The sequence below is a fragment of the Balaenoptera borealis genome (assembly GCF_965194805.1).
Source record: "Balaenoptera borealis genome assembly, chromosome: 3".
Taxonomy (NCBI): domain Eukaryota; kingdom Metazoa; phylum Chordata; class Mammalia; order Artiodactyla; family Balaenopteridae; genus Balaenoptera; species Balaenoptera borealis.
The window spans coordinates 167,963,691-167,981,373 of NC_138866.1; positions in this window are offsets into that span (position 1 = coordinate 167,963,691).

Here is a 17,683-nt window from a genome sequence, read left to right on the forward strand (position 1 = left end):
CCAATCTAAAAATGAACCCTGTTTGTTTCCTTTTTAAGACGCCTTGGTCTCCTTCTTGACTGTCAATAACACCTCCTTGCTTCCCCAACTCCAGGACCTGGAATCATCTATTATTTCTCCATTTCCTCCTCGGCCACGCTCGTTCCCATGGGACCCTGGCTCCACTTCCTGAACAGAAATCTTACAAATTGAGTGCTTTCTTTTTCACTTCCACTCTGACTTTAGTTTAGGCTGAAATAATTTCCTGCTCCACCTGTACACAACCCCGACTTCCTACCCTCCTTCTCTGCTTATCTCTTCTCGTTCCCAGGAATCTAAAATTTTACTCTGAAAATATTTTATTTTCTCAGTCCCCTCCCTCAGATGTACTTCATTTATGTGGGGGTTTTTTTCTCTTAGATTTTTCTCTTAGATTGACTTTTCATTTTTCAGTACAAAAGTCCCACGATATTTGCATGACCTTTCTTATCTTTTCTTCTGCCCCTCACCACAGCATCCTTTAACTTACAGATTTATTTTATTTTAACACATTGAACTTAAAGCTTAAGCACTCTGTTATACATAGCCTATGTACTATGTCCCCTTCCAGAAAGGTCTGATTACAGATAGCAAGGATGCATTAGATTTTGTTACTACATCACAAATGATTTCTAAATACTTCTTTTGAATCACAACAAACAGTGGCACAAGGCATCATTGTTACTATTTCTTTAAGAACATGACCTTGCACAGGAAATGGGAAGTGGACAGACCTAGAATAGCCTTGAGGAAATGTTGTGTTATGGAAACTGCTGTGGGGATAACATGGGACATTTCCTAAGACCCAGGTAAAAGCAGAAGCAAGAGAAAGACTGTCTCAGCTGCTTCCCAGGGAGTTTTCATGCACTGAAAACTGTGAGAGTATCTCCATGGCTCACTTAGTGGAGAAGGTACTTGGGACCAATTTTCGTAACTTTGGTGGAGTTGGACCAGTGCTTAATATAAGCACAAGGACAGTGGCCCCAGCAGCCTGCTTTCTGAAGTCTTTCCGTTGGTCCTGGACTCCTTCTCTGTGGTGTTCGCACCACCTCTTCAGCTGGAAGATCCTTTTGAAGCCTATAGCTACGAAGACCCATATTTCCTCCAGTCCAACTTAAACCCATTCATCCATAATAACCAATATGATGCATTCACTTTCTTCCTTTGACTTTGAACTCTTAGGTATCACCTTCAGAGTCCTTCAATACGAAGATGTACTGAAATGGCCGAGGCTGTACAATGGTCACAACTTACAACCTGTTTTAAATATTACTTCCGGGAAGAGTCAGTTATTGTCCTAATGTTGCCCCAAACTGGTCCCCTCAGACCACTCCTGGGAACTCTGTCACAGTTGCTTGCGCTGTTTCACCTCTACGATTTGAATACATATTAGCAAAAACTAAATGAGATTTTTCATGGAGGTAATTTCAATTCCTTCCCAAAGACCAGCGGAGAAAGCAGCATGACACTCTGCCAGCTGCAGCTTTAGAGCTTTGATGGAAGGATGCAAGCTCATTCTTTATCTCTTTGTGGATCACAAAGGCCTGAACTAATTAGTACTTATTAGAAAGCCAATTAGAAATACATTTTATTTCTCCGTGTGGTATAAATGGAATATACCAAGGTGGATTGTGGGCTGAGATACCATCTACAGCACTAATGCCGAGATGCAGACGCGGGGTCTGGAGAGCACTGCACACAGAGTGGGGGGTTTTCACCCCATAGATCTGGGAGCATGAGAGTCTCTTTCTCAGACGCTGTGTGGATCCAGTGCTAGGCAAATGCTGGATCTACTGCTAGGATACATATGCTTTGGGTAATGAATGTACTTCCCCAGTTTTGGTCTAACATCCTAGCATTCCAAAAGGCCCCTCTTCTATAGCATTTCCTTTTCATTCTCATTTTCCTCATGCTCAACCTTGCACATCCTGGATTTTGTTTAACTGACTTTAGACACCGACAGTTAAACATATGTCATCTATTTTTGAGAACCTTCCATCTTCCTCTCTGACAACCCTCTTTTTCAGTTACCCAAAGCTGCACAATCAAGGTTTGGTGTGTCTCCCCCGCTCCCTTTAACCACTCTATCCTGGACTGACCTACGTGTGCTCCTGATTTTTCTCTAAGGGATCTTCACCAATTATCCAGCTGATGAATCCAAAGGATTCAGAGCCATATTCTTCCACAAATTTCCCATTCACTCAGTTGATATTAGAATGTTAATGACTATTTAGTAACTATAAAATTCATGTATATCATATGTATGTATGTATATATCCATCCATCCATCCATCCATCCATCCATCTATCCATCCATCTATCCATTCATGCATCTATATCTCTATCTATCTACCTACCTATTATCTATCTATCTTTTTCTCATATGTACAAACTTTAATAGCAACCTATATACTTATATGGCTTGGGAGGTTGGAAGGGGGATGATTTTTCCTATCCTATGCTTCTTTTATTCAGACTCAGTAAGTAAGCCATTTCTGGCCCTCCACTCAACATTTACGTTAGGTGTCACCTCTCCCCTCTTTAGACTAAATTTTTCTTACTAGCCAACACTGTGTCCATTTAGAAATGGATGTCATAAGCTCAGGAACCTCCATGCAGAAAAGATATTTGCTAGTTCTCAGAAGTACTTGCTCAGGACCTTGGGTCTGTCCCACTGTCACTGCTGAGCTGACTAAGCCATCTGCCAGCCTGCTTTCTTTTCTGGTACACTTTGGGGCCTCCCGTGTGTCATTCTGAAAGCTGCCACTGCTGCTGTCTAAATTGCTTTCCACTGCTCATATTTTTATTGCCTTTGTCTTATTTTAGAATCTTACATTATTCTCATCCTTCACCTGCCTTTGAGCTTAAATGAAATTGGTCTAGTTGAATGGGTCACTCTTTATGGTTATTCAAAATGAAATGAAAGCTTTAGCACAGAAAGGTCTAATAAAGACATTTACTTATTTCCTCCGGTAATATCAATGTTTTGGGGGGGGATGGGGGCGGTGGTGGTAGTAGGGACAGATTTTCAAGGTTTGTGATTCTAAACAAAAATGTTCAAGAAGTCCCATTACCCATAAAGTACAAAATAAACAGGCATCCGCAGAAAGAGCACTTCCTTATGCCCCCAATATTGCCTTCAGGGCACTGGCTGCTTGGCTGACATTTACAATGGTATTTTCTTCTAGTTTTTCCATGAGATTTGCTTCCTCTTATGGGCATCTCCCTCATATCAATTTGTTATAAGTAGAAATCAGTCACATGTTTCTTCTTCTATCAGGTGCCAAATAATATATAGAACCTCATCTGTCCCTAAAATCAACCTTTTCTTTTCATTCCAGGGCATTATAATATGCTTTTTTATCCCCTCTCATATATCTTCATTTTAGACAATCAAAGTTTTGTGCCCACCTTGTGTCAGTTAATGAGCACAAGTATATTAATGATTTTTGAACAAAAAAGCTGGGACTAGACTTTGAGTCATTCCTGACCCAGGGATGCCTCCAGCATTCCCTGATCCTCAAAACTTTCTCTAATATGAAGAAGGTTCCAATAGAATCTGGGTTCACTTGCCACAAATTAGAAGTGTAATTCTTTCTCTCTTCAAAGACTCTTAGGCGTTGGACCATTGGAATCTCAAGGAGGTTCCCCAACTGTACAAAAAATTTCACATCATCCTTCTGTATTACGTATTATTCGTCCTTTTTGATTTTATCCCCAGCCAAGTTCCTTGTTGCTGCATAGTTCGCCAATGCTACATTTTCTATACATATCTCCAGCCCTATCCTCAGCTTCTCTCTGATTGTTCCTTCAGGCTTCAAGAAGGATCCGTAAGTGTAATGTCTGTTCTCTCCCCACTTTTCTCTGCGGAGTGATGGGAAGGGTATTCCTGGGTTTGTTACTCAGTTCCCCCTCATCCTCCTGGACCACTCAGATCCAAGCCACTTCTGCTATGGGAATCAGACTTAGCTCCTGAGATAAACATAGCTCTTGGATTTGCACAGTTTTTCTGAAAGTATGGGTGGATTGTCAAAGCAGGGGTGGATTGTCTCATCTCCTGGGAAATAAGACTGCTGGTGTACTCTCATTTTCTGAGTAACTAAAAATGCATTTTTGTGATCTATCAGGACATGATTTAACTATAACTGATCTTCATTTATAGTTTTGATATCTAGAAATTATGCATCCTTGGTCATACCTTTTTTGAGATTGAATTGAATTTATAAATTGCCTTGGGAAAACATTACATTCTTATGATATTGAATCATACATTCAACAAAGAGAGGATTTAAAAAAATATACCCTTGTACTTTATTTACTTTACACACAGTAGTTTGTACCTCTTAATCCTTTACTCCTCTCTTACCTCTCCCTTCTTTCCTCTCCCCAGTGGTAACGACTAGTTTGTTTCTGTTATGTTATATTCATTCATTTGTTTTATTTTTTAGGTTCCACATATAAGTTACAGCATACAGTATTTATCTTCCTCTGTCTTATTTCACTAAGTATAATACCCTCCAGGTCCATCCATGTTGTTGCAAAGGGCAGAATTTCATTCTTTTTATGGCTGAGTAGTATTCCATTGTATATATACACCACATCTTCTTTATCCATTCATCTGTTGATGGACACTTAGGTTGCTTCCATATCTTGGCTATTGTAAATAGTGCTGCTGTGAACACTGGGGCGCATGTATCTTTTCAAATTAGTGTGTGGTCACACATTTTCATAATCTTTGCCATGATGTGCACTGTTTAGAATTTGGCAATCCTGAGGAAGCAAGGTTAAATCTCAGAAAGATACTTTTCATTGTTTCTCCTGTCTCTGGTTCCTTCCTCACAGGCCTATCCTTTACTGACTATGAGCCACAGAAGTAAATGCAGCTTTCCCTGCCACGTGAGGTCACAAAGCACCACTTCCACTGGGCCCGGGCTCATATGTGAGTCTGAGAAAATTACTAATGAGAAAATGGTCTCTGAAGACCCACAATGTGGGTGTGCAGCTACACAGCCTGCCTATAGATATTTCTCACTCCTTCCCAGAGGAGGGTTTCGGAACAAAGCATCACTCCCTCTTCCCTTTGGCGTGCACTCCCATGATTCCACCCCAGGTCAGGTCAGGCGTCTACGACAGACCCTTGCTTCTGTCCATCCAGCTGTGTCCCCTCTAGTAAACATGATCAAATAACATGCTTTGTCCTTGTTCTACTTATCAGTATGGCTGCCAAGTCAATGCTCATCTTCGCTCCAGAATAAGTCAGAAACTGCCCCATGGCTAAAGGTTACTTTATACTCTATACTCTCTCAACTCTGGAATCTGAATCATGACTGAAATGTGAGTGAGTCAAGGCCAGTGTTTGTATAATGAAAGTCCCCAGGATGGATGCCCCAGTGTGGACAGTCACTGACTTCTCTTTCCAACCTCGTCCTGATGATGAATCAGCTTTTGTCCGTCTCGTGATTTGCCCTCTTCCTCCTGGTTGACCCTTCACAGATCTGGTCTCTTCACTGTCAGCCAGTCTTTGCCTTCTGAAACTTTAGAGGAATTAACTGAGTAATTCTACCCACGCCAGAAACATCAACTTTTTAAACCAAGCATTTTCCAATCCTTGTTATTTCTGCTTCCTTCTTTTTCCTTCAAACAGCAATTTCCCTCATGAGGTCATTTGTACATCTCTTTCCTGGCTTTTACTAGCCACCCATTCTGTTGGCGTCTGCCATCTTCCAGGACATTCCTTTCAAGCCCTGATCTTCTCCGAAGCTCTCACATTGTCTCCTCCCTCCCCACACCATCACTCTCTGTGGTTGCTGCAGAAGCCTTCCTCCCCTCACCCCCCCTTTGCCCATCCAGGCTGAGCTCATGCATCTCTCAGACTTTCAGGAACTTGCACAGAAGTATAAAACCTCAATTTCATGACTGTACTTTGGGGGGAGTATTTCTCATCCATCCAAAACTATCACTTCCAGAATGGACAGAGAAACTAAATAAATAGTAAATCTGGGTAACAAAAATAGTCAGAACAAAACCCCCATATCTTATAACTATGTTTTAAATGACAATGAGAGGTAGAGTAGCAGTGAACTGAAGCGAGCAACCCTCTTTCTTCAGGTCAATGGACCAACAGGCGCTATGGTCAGCTTCCTCCCTTCACCCTCCCAGATGCTAGAATTTCTGCGGTAAAAAGCCACAGGCTGTTGGAATTCCTGTCCTAACCCCGCTTCTTTCCTAACCCATCTTTGCTGCACTAATTCTTTAAGTGAAGGTGGATGAGAATTTCTGCCTCTCCAGAGCATTAGGTGACACCCTACAGACACGAGGAGACGGCAACAAAGGAACAACCAGCTTGGCTTTCTGAGTCCCTTCACCAACACAGCAGGCCAGTTTTGGTGGATGAACATTACCCAAAACTCAATAAATCAAAAATCATATCACCTTTCCCCTAAAGCTGGCTCACCCTCTCACTATCCTTTCCCCCCGCCATCCTGTGGTACCGCCACTCTTCACTTGGCTAAGAACTTTAGTCTCCCTTCCTTATCCTGATGTCAAGTCCGTCATTGCCTCTTAGACCCTATCTTCCTTTTTTTTTTTTTTTTTTAAGATCATTTCACCTCTTGTTCACATCTTAGATCAGGGTCTCATCAACTCACTCCCAGATCACTACACCTAGCTGGAGGATGGAGACCACTGCCCCTTGTGTTTCCCAACTCCTGCCTGTATTTCTTGGGTCATCACATTAACCACTCCAAACTCTGTTCTCTTGCTCAAAGATGCAACATGGCTTTATTGTATCTATTACACCAAAAGCAAACACTTTCTGAATTCCCAGCTGTACCACTATTTTGTCCCTGCCCGCCTCCCCATCCCACCTGATTTCCATCACTCTTTGCTTTTTATCTTTCAAAGCTCTTTGGTAGGTGAATACAGTTGCATGATTGCTCTGACTTCTTTGTTCTTTTAAGTATCATATAATCCTTTTCTTGCCCCTATTAATGTTTCTCCCTTAAATTCTAATTTGTCTGATTAATATTACCAAACTAAATCTCTTTCAGTAAATATTTGTATGGTGTTTCTTTTTACTTCTCTTCATCTTTAACCTTTCTATGTGGTTTTAAATTGTCTCTTTTAAGGAATACACACGTAGATTTTTATCATATTATCCAATCTAATGGTCACTGTCTTTCAATAGATGAGTTTAATTCATTTACATTTACTGAGGTTAACTATATATTTGGATTGATTTTCACTGTCTTCATTACCATTCTTTTCCTTGACGTTTTTTACACCTTTGCCTTTTCCTATGATAAAATGTTTCTACATTTTTGTTTGTATGTTTGTTTTCCTCTGCTGCTTTGATAGTCATAGTTTGTGTTTCCATTCTTTTAGGAATGACCCCGAATTATTTTAATATATATATTTAATCTTTCATTGTTTATATCCTTCTCTTGACCACAACAACCATATCAGTATGATGTAATAACCCACTAAAAGTGACCTCCTCTCCTTATCTTATGGTTATTGGTTACATTCTGCTTTATGCTTTTTAGTTATTTTATGGTAAAAAAAATAAATGTAATGTCTTTTAATCAAATTCTGTGTTGTAATTGCTTTTAACTTACCCACTGCCTTTCTTCCTCCCTGTCGTACATTATTCTTTCATTACAGTTCTTAGTTTTTAATGTGTTTTTGAATGTTTTCATTTTGCTCTCAGCCTTGAAGGATAGTTTAGCTGGTTTTAAAAATCATGTTGATAATTAGCTTCCTTTGGCTATTTGTTTATCTGCCATCTGTTCTGGATAATCTATCTCTTCTGTCTTCTGGGCTTTACAATCTACTCTTTATCATTGGTATCTGCAAGTTTACTATGAAGTGAATAGGTATAGATCTGTTTTTACTTCTCTTTCTAGACACAGAATGCACTTTCAAAATAAGAACTCATGTTTTTCCTTTCTCCCACTCATCTCCTCCATCCTCTTCTACTTGAACCCTCATTAGATATATGTTGGAACCCTTAAACTATCCTCTATGTCTCTTAACTGCTCTTTCAAGCATATTTTTAAATGTCCTCCCCCCACCCCCACTGTTTGCTGCATGCTGAGTACATTTTCTTAGCAATGTCTTCTCAGTATTGAGTTTATCCCATATTTTGAGTCTTTCACCTTTATTTCAATTACTGTATTTCTCAATTCCAAAATTTTAGAATTGCTTCTTTCCTGTATCTATCCATTCTGGTTTTATCACTGCCTTCTTATATTTGTTTCCTAATTATATTTTATGGCCGTATGCCTTCATTTGTCTCTTTAATCACCCTAAGTGTAGGTCTTTGCCCAAACTTTATCTATACTGATTTCTTGTCCTGACTGCGTTTTGTTTTTGTTTGTTTGTTTTTTGGTCTACTGTCTTTCTTAGCATTAGTTTCCTCCATTTTGGAATTTCATTTTGCTGCTTCATCTTGTTCAGTTGATTTCTTTCTCTTTTTCTCTCTTGCTTTCCCTCACATTCTCACCCTTCCTGGTCCAACAACTTTGCAACTGTTTCCAATTGGCCCCTGGGTTCCAAGTGCAGAACCACACCTTATAATGGTCACTGGGAGCCCTGATACTTTGGGGAAAGGAGTGAGATCACAGATGGGGGTGACAAAACTGGGGAGCAGATAGTTCAGTTGCTACTCCAAGACTGTGCCGCTCTTCTCCTACTTCCCTGGATTTCCAATTGCCATAAGCTGTCTCCCCCAAGCAGCAGTTGATAACAATTTCTCCAAATCCTTTTGGGAGGAGGGAGAGCCCCATCCCAGGCCCTGGTCTGGTCCCCATCTCCCCTAACCTCCCAGCTGCCATTGCTTGCCTCCTGACCTGGCTCCATCTCACCCATGACTTTGACCTTGTTTACCCCTTTGTATTTTTGTTTCACTTTTGGTCCATGGAAGTGTTTAATAGCACTTCAGCTTAGCTCCTGTAATTTTCCCTTTTAATAGTTAATCTTTCATTTCTTGGTGTTTGAAACAGATGGGAGGTATGTCAAAGCCCCACTTCCCCAGAGTAGCTCGACCACAATCCTACTTTACTTCCAACTACTCGCCAGAATAAGACCTTTGATCAAGTTAAGAAGCTCAGTGCATTTGCCTGTCCTGCATCCGATATTGGAATGCCCTCTCTTTGCCTTTGTAAGTCCTTTAAGCCTTAGCCCAAATCCCTCCTCCAGGGTGAAGGCTTTGCCAAATGCTCTAACCCTCACACCTTCAATTCTTCTCTGAATTTACCAAGCACCCTAGATACCAGGCAAATGGAAATTCAATATTCATAGCTTAGTCATTTTATGAACTATTTTGAAGATCCATGCTTTACAGTAACTTGTGACTTGGTAGAAGCATAACTAAACTAGTTAGTAAAACTAGATGACCCCTAATAATGCTGATTTTCTTGGGCTTTGTTTATCATTTAGTCATTTACTACCAAAAAGTGATCCAAAACTTCCTCTTTCAGATTTAGATGAGTTCATAAGTGTTGCTACTGTGCACTTATATACATAATATAGTAAAGAGTTCATTTTAGTTGTAGGATTAATTTTAATAATGTCGTATAGTTTTTAGTTCTGCACTTTTGAGTGAGACCACAGTATTCTTCAATTACATTTTATTGAATTTTAGAAAGGAGAGGAAATAGATCCTATAAAAACTATTTCCAAATCTGGAAGATTTACAAAGATCTAGAGGACATCTTTCATCAATGTTAAGAGTCTACCCATAAAATGTTTCATTCAGTACTGTGGCTTAGCTTCTCATTTTACTTAATAGTCTCACCATATTTTCAGTCCTTCTGGCTGGATTAAACCTCCTTGGTGGCAGAGAATGTCCTGCAGGGCCTTGAAGACAGAGACCCGGCTCTGTTTATCCATGCAAACCAGGGTTATCACAGGGCTTGGCTTACAGAAAAAGCTCAGTAATAAATGGTTTGTTTGTTTGTTTTGCTCCAGTGCTCAACCAGTTCATTTTTATTTTCTTCAATCTTATCTATAGTAGATAATGTTCAACAATTGGGAAATAAACTACCTGTTATAAGTGAATGGCTTTGTTCAATTCAATGCATAAACTGAAAGCAGGAGTAGCCTCTGAGGACACAGAGACCAAGATGATATTATGAGCCACTCTGGTTTGGACTATTTCAGGAAACTTTGGGTGTATCTGAAAGCCCTTTAGGGACAGGGTTCTGTCTTCCACTTTTTTTTTTTTTTTAATTTATTTTTGGCTGCATTGGTCTTTGTTGCTGCACGAGGGCTTTCTCTAGTTGCAGTGAGCGGGGGCTCCTCTTCATTGTGGTGCATGGGCTTCTCACTGCGGTGGCTTCTCTTGTTGGGAGCACGGGCTCTAGGCGTGCAGGCTTCAGTAGTTGTGGCACACGGGCTCAGTAGTTGCAGCTTGCAGGCTCTGTAGTTGTGGCATACTGGCTTAGTAGCTCCATGGCATGTGAGATCTTCCCGGACCAGGGCTCAAACCCATGTCCCCTGCATTGGCAGGCGGATTCTTAACCACTACACCACCAGGGAAGTCCCTTCCACTTATTTTTATATCTCCCTTAGTGTCTGATGTGGTAACACCTACCTACCTAGATGGTCAACAAATTCTTGTTGCATGAATGCCTCATTCCCAGACTCCTATATGGTGTATTTGAGTGCTCAAATAGCTCCCCAGAGAAGTCAGTGTAAAATGGGATTGGGGAAACTCTGGCATCCGCGTAAGGTGATAATTTATTATCAGGTGTTGGACTCTGAGATGTGCTACTTTTGCCAGTTAGATCAGCTGTGTGTCAAACCCCTTTTCCAGTGTTAATATTAAATTCTCTATCTCTATGTGCCTCCGTCCCCTGGTCCCCTAGGTCTGATGCCTTGACAGTTTCGGATAATGCAAAACAATGGTAGTGCTCGGTTTTTCCTGATTTGTGATTAGTTTTTCTTGGCTATTTTTGTACTTTAGAATTTCATCTGCCTCCAGAGACTTTGATGCTGGGCACATATTTTATTTATATGAATTTCAAAATGCTGCCATCCTTTTTGAGAAAAGATAAGTAAGAGTGATTTATTTTTTGGGTCCCCCTGTGGAGCTGTTCTTTGTTTTATCAGCAATGCACGTGCTAGAGAACAACTTTAAAGGGATCTGTCCTGAGTGTCTGTAGGACATATACGAATTGGAATTCATTCCTTCAGAGAAGATTTCACCATCTTCACTGTGTCCATGTGTTAGCCTGTGCAGGCTGCAATAGGCTGAATAATAGCCTCCCAGAGATGTTTATGTCCTAATTCCCACAACCTGTGAATGTTAGTTACCTTATGTGACAAAGGGGCATTTTCAGATGTGATCAAGATTATTCTAAATTAACTGGGTGGGCCCAATGAAATCACAAGAGTCCTTATAAGAGGAAAGCAGAGGGAAATGTGACTACAGAAGAGGAAGAGGTGTTGTGATGATGCAAGGAGAGATTAGAGTGATACACTTTGCAGATGGAAGAAGAAACCACAAGCCAAGGAATACTGGCGGCCACTAGAAGTGGACAAAGGCAAGGAGACAGAGCTCAGAGTTGCCAGAAGGAGCCAGCCCTGCCAACACCTTGACTTTAGCCCAGTGAAGGTGGGCTCTGAGTTCCAGAACTGTAAGAGGAAAAAATTTTGTTGTTTTAAGCCACTGATTCTATGGCAATTTGTTACAGCAGCAATAGGAAACTAATACCCATGTCATATAGTGTAAGTATCCAACTTGCTTACAAAATGGCACAGAATCCTAGAAGCTCTCTTTTAAACAGGGCTTTAACGGCCATGTAGTCCAACAGCCCAAGGGATGTTTGAATCCCCATTACAATATCCACAGCAGTGATCACTGGGTGGATTGGAAACTATCTACCTGGCACGTGGTCCATTTCACCTCAGATAGCTGCACCCAGGGGGGAATAAAACATTACAGAATAGTTCTTCCCAAGGGTATCTTGAAGTATCAGAAAAAGAGAGTCAGACAGATAGGTTTGCGTCTCGAATTCACCTGAGGCCCCTCAGCTGCACAAGGAGGAAGAAAACATTTATCTTACAAGGTCGTTGAAAGGATTGGAGATCCTAGCATAATATCTGGTGTGTATTAGTCACTCACCAAATGATAAGCATCATAATTTTTATCGTGCACTAAATCAAGTTTTCCTAAAGCTTCACCCAATTGTACAATCTACAGCTGTACAGCAAAAGTCAAATCCCTCCTCCTACATGGAAAACACTTTTAGTATTTAAACATAGCAATGTCTCCTGTGAGACTTCATCTATCCCAATAAAACCTTCCCGTATACTTCAGCTGTGGCTCCTATGTCATGATTTAAATCTCCTTCATAATTTTCCAATCTCAAACTCTATCCCACCCCTAGTGGAGAAATAACACACATCGACGAGGACAGGATTCATCTGAGGGGTTCCCAGCACCTGTGAACGGGGAGGACAAGATATCAGCACCCATAAACTCCATCAGCTTCCCCACCCAGCTGTGATGACTCAGTGTACAGACCTATGTACAGACCCTGCCAGACGATAACCTCTGTCCACTGACATATAAAGGATAGTCTCTTTGTAGCCCAGTGTCCAGAGAATAGGCTGGGCTCAGGAGGAGCAATTCGATGGTAAAATATACATATTAACGCTCTGAACCACAATGTATTAGCTTCCTGATTTCACTTCCTCTGGGCAGCAAGCAAATGCTCTGAGCATGCAGCAAAACTTTCCCTTAGTTATGCATTCTCCTCGTGTCATTGGCCTACATCAAACCCTTCAATAACTGTCTTTCCTTGGCTCTTGCCCACCTTTGCAGCCCTCACCCCTGCCCCCTTCCACACACCCCGCCATAGCAAACTACCAGCTGTTGGGCAGAGGGTCACTTGTTCTCCCCCCACACTTCCATCTGCCTGACACAATCTTCTCTCTCCCCTGTGTCTGCTGAGCACATTCTTATTTCACCCTCAAGACCCATCTCAGTGCTCAACTCCTCCAGGACATCCCCCCTTACCCACCCTACCCCATCACCACCACAGGGATGAATCAGAGGTCCTCTGTCTGTCACTAATACCATGTGCTTGCTGCCATCCTAATACTTATATCCCTTTCTATTAGATGATCATTTGCCTCTCTCCCATGTGAGTTTCTGAACTTTTTGAGAGCTGGGATTTTTTTATTTGTGGATTGCAGGTACTTAGCACAGAACTAGGCTATGGAAGGAGCTTGATGAATACATGCTGGATACAAAGATAGATGCTCCTGAGTTCTCTGGTCCTATGTGTGCACCTCTACCTAACCTCTCTCGCCCTGGTATTGTCATTATGCCACCAGTAGGGCCTGCCACACATCCACCCACGTGGAGAGATGGTGTGTTAGAGTACCATCCTGCTGCACATGCCTGGATCTGTTCCAGGATGGCTTCTCCAAGGAGCAAATGCTCAGTAGACCCAGCAATCCCAGAACTTCCAAAATGGAAATGATTTACCTGGGAAAACAACGTGGAATAATCCCTTGGGCTCACTGAACCAGTTGGCACCTCACAAGAGAATCTGGTCTCTGATTGATGTCAGATGCTTGAATTACTTAACCCATTTAATCAATGAATCATTTACAAAAAAGGCAAAATAATACAAATGATTATTTATTTATTGCTTTGAATCCTTTCTTCAAACACTTTCTAGACTAGTCCATATTTCAGTGCATATCACCTCTCTTCAATCATTTCTTGTTGACACAAGCTGATTTCTGAATTTGATATTTATTGCAGCCTACTGAATGTTTTGTTCTGTGGGGTTTTTTTTTCTTCCTGATAGCATTAAGAACTCTGTGTTTATTCTTCCATGTATATTTTTTGATTATTTTTGTTTCATTAAGATATAAGGTCTCACAGAATTCTTTTGGTTATATTCTATGCTAGAGAGAAAATCTGTACAAATGGATATCCTTGTAAGTTTGTTGGAGAAGGTGGAGAAAATTTTCACTTACACTTTCCAGCAAGGGTCTTCGATAATTCTCCCTATTCCTCTAAATTAACTACTTACTTATGCTTGATCTTAATTTTGTTTAGAAAATTTGTATAAATACTGATCCAGCAGTTATGACTTATTTAAGAGAGATAAAAGGTATGTCCATCTTCTTGAACTCATTGGGTAAAAAACACAAATAGTAAATCTAGGACACATTTCACAGGATACACCAGAGGAGGGGAAGAGCATCAGATGCTGAAAGGTGGTCCTTTCTATCAATAAGTGAGAAAATGTTGCCAGTTTCCAATCAAACACAGACCACTGTACGATGATCTTCTGCTCCTTACCTGCCGTGCCACCTGAGTGCCTGGCCAACAGTATCCTTTAGAGATGCACAAATAACAAGCTTTAGCTGGGCCTCAAGCCAGACTTTTTTGCTTCAACACAAGTCCCATAGTACCAGTCTAAGTAATGAGTCGCCCTTCAGCAGCTGTATGCAACACAGGATACTAGGAAACATCCAGTGCCTTCAAGGGAAAACTAGTCTTCTGGACTAGTCCCATTTGTTTCAACAATAAAATAACTTATACTAAAAGTAAACCATCTAGATAGAATGTTTGGAGATTTAATGGGACTTTTTATTCTTTCCCATGGAAAATCTCTTTAGTGAAAATATAAAGGTAAAATTCAGACTATTTTCTGGTTAGACAAATGCATAAGAGGCTAGGAGTTAAAAAAAAAAAAAAAAAACAAAACTAGACTATAATGATCAAATTAGCAAATGGGCAAAAGACATAAACAGACACTTCACCGAAGAGGATATACAGATGGCAAATAAGCACATGAAAGAATATTCCACTTCAGTAGCCATTAGGGAAATGCAAATTAAAACCACAGTAAGACATCACCACACAACTATTAAAATGACTAAAATTAAAAATACCAAATGCTTGCAAGGACGCTGAGAAACTGGATTCCTCGGGCATTACTGGTGGGAAGATAAAATGGTATAGCCACTCTGGAAAAGAATATGGCTGTTTCTTATAAAACTAAACCCATGCTTTACCATAAGACCAAAAAACTGTACTACTAGAAGTTCATTACAGAGAAATCAAAACTTATGTTCACATAAAAATCTGTACACGAATATCTGTGGCAGCTTTATTCCTAATAGCCAAAACCTGAAAACAACCCACAGTCTTTCTGTGGGTGAATGGATAAATAGACTGTGGTCCATCTGTGACATGGAATACCACTCAGCAATAAAAAGGAACTTGGAACAATTGATACACAGATCTCAAGGAAATTATGAAAATTTTAAAGTCAATATTGAAAGGTTAGATACTATATAATTCATTTACATAACATTCTTGAAATAAGAAAATTACAGAAATGAGGAATGTATTAGTAGTTGCCAGAGACCAAGGAGCAGGAAAGAGAGGGAAGTAGCTGGGCTATAAAGGGTAACGGGGGTAAACCTGGGATTAACTGGTCTGTATCTTGACTGTGGTGGTGGTCACACAAATCTACACATGGGATAAAACTGTATAAAACTAAATACATGCACAGATAAATAAATGCATGTAACCGGTGAAATCCGAATACGGTTGACAGAGAGCATCAGTGTGGTCTAGCTACCATGAGGGGGACACTGGATAAAAAGTACACAGGAGCTCTTGTGTTATTTCTTACAACTGCCTGTGAATCTAGTTATCTCAAAACAAAAAGCATTAAAATTGTTAATGTTAGAAGAATATTTATAGGCTATTGATTGGTAAGATTGAGGTTTTAGGTTGATGAGTTGCTCCTCCGAAAGATGATCACCTTATGGCAGGTGAGTAAGAAGTTGGAGCCTTAATTCCGGGTACCAAGGCAATGGATAATAGACCTGGATATCATGCCCACTTTTTCCTTTTCTTCATCCTCCTCCACACTAAATCATCAGGTCCTGCTTCCTATGCCTCCCTTAAATCTTATCTCCTCCTTTGTTTCCACCGCCATTGTCTTGGTACATCTTCGTTCCCTCAATGGACTGGACTATTCCAATAGCCTCTTGACTAGCCTCTACTCTTCTCTGCAGTCCATTCGTTATCAAAAGTACCAAAAGCTAGGTGCCTTTCTTAAAAGAAATGTTGCCACTCATCTGCTTCACCAGCTCCCAGTCACATCCAGGATAATAAATAATTCTTAAGCATTGGAGAAAAACCCCAGCAGCTCACACCATTACCTCATCATCTACCTCCATCACTTATCTCCTGCTTCCTCCTTCCCAGAACCTGATACTTCAAGGATTCTGAACTACTTGGAATCCCTATTCTCACCACAAGCACTTATGCCTCTAAACCTTTGTCCATACTCTTCCCTCTCCTTTGACTGATCCATGTCACCACCTTGTCTCCCAGGAAACCTCCTGTTCTCCTGCAAAGACCCAAGTTAGTTATGATCTTCTCTAGGATACTCCCTTAACCCCCAGTGGAATGTATCACTTCATTTTCTTTCTTGAACGTACTGCTGAATTTATGACACTGCCTTGTACATGCTGGTTCACATGTCTAGTTCCCTTTTTAGACTATGAACTCTTTGAGGACAGATTCCAAGTCCTTTCACCTTTATCTCCTCAAGATCACACATAGTGTTTATCAAACAACAGGCACTTGATAAATATTTGCTGAATTGAGTTGGGGAAAAACTATGGAACTACAGCTGTCCGATTGAACTGGCTGTGGCTATTTGGTGTCCGTGATGAAATAACAGCTGGGATTGATGGCAATGATGGCCTCAATTAATGGTCTCCCTTTATGATGTAACTTTTCAGCCCCTCCCATCAAGAGAGGGAGTCTATTTCCCGACCCCTTGATTCTGAGCTGGCCTTGTGATTTGCTTTTTCAAATAGAACACAACAGAAGTGTCTGTGTGCCAGCTCTGAGCCCAGACTTTGAGAGACCTCATGTGATTCTTCTCTCTTTCCTGGAACCTTGCCCAGTCACTAAGTGAAGGGGCCAGGCCGGCCTGCTGGAGGACAAGAGCCCACATGAAAGAGAGCCCAGTGGTCCTAGCCAGGCCACGCCAGACAAGCCTATAGTGAGCCAGCCCCCAAGAGAGACCAACAGAGCTCTCTGACCTACAGCTGACAGCAGATACATAAGTGAGCCAGCTGAGACCAGAAGGACCATCCCACTGACCTGCAGATTCATGAACAAAACTAAATGATTATTATTGCATGCCACTGGTGTTTGATGTTTTTGATACAACATTATTTTGGTAATAAATAATGATGTGGAAATTGGTACCAGAAGTAGGATGTTGATGTAACCAAAATCTAAAATGTGCAGCATTGATTTTGGAAGCAATGGGCGAGTGGAAGATGGAAAAGCAGTAAGCACACTGTTAGCAAAGGCTGGAGAAGTGGCGAGGAAATTGTTTTCAAAGCTAGGAGAAATGGTGACCTGTGTTAGGTAGTAAGGAGCAAAACTATTACTTGTAAAAGTAGTGCCCATGATTATTATGCTCAGAGAAAGAAGCCGGTCTCAAAAAGCCCCCTATTGTATACCTCCATTAGTGTGGAGTGGCCTGAATAAGCTAATCAATAGAAGTAGAAATTAGATTAATGTTTGAAATTAGAAAATTGAAATATTAGAAATAGAATGAGAATAATGTGCAGGGGCTGAGGTAGGGGAATAATGGGG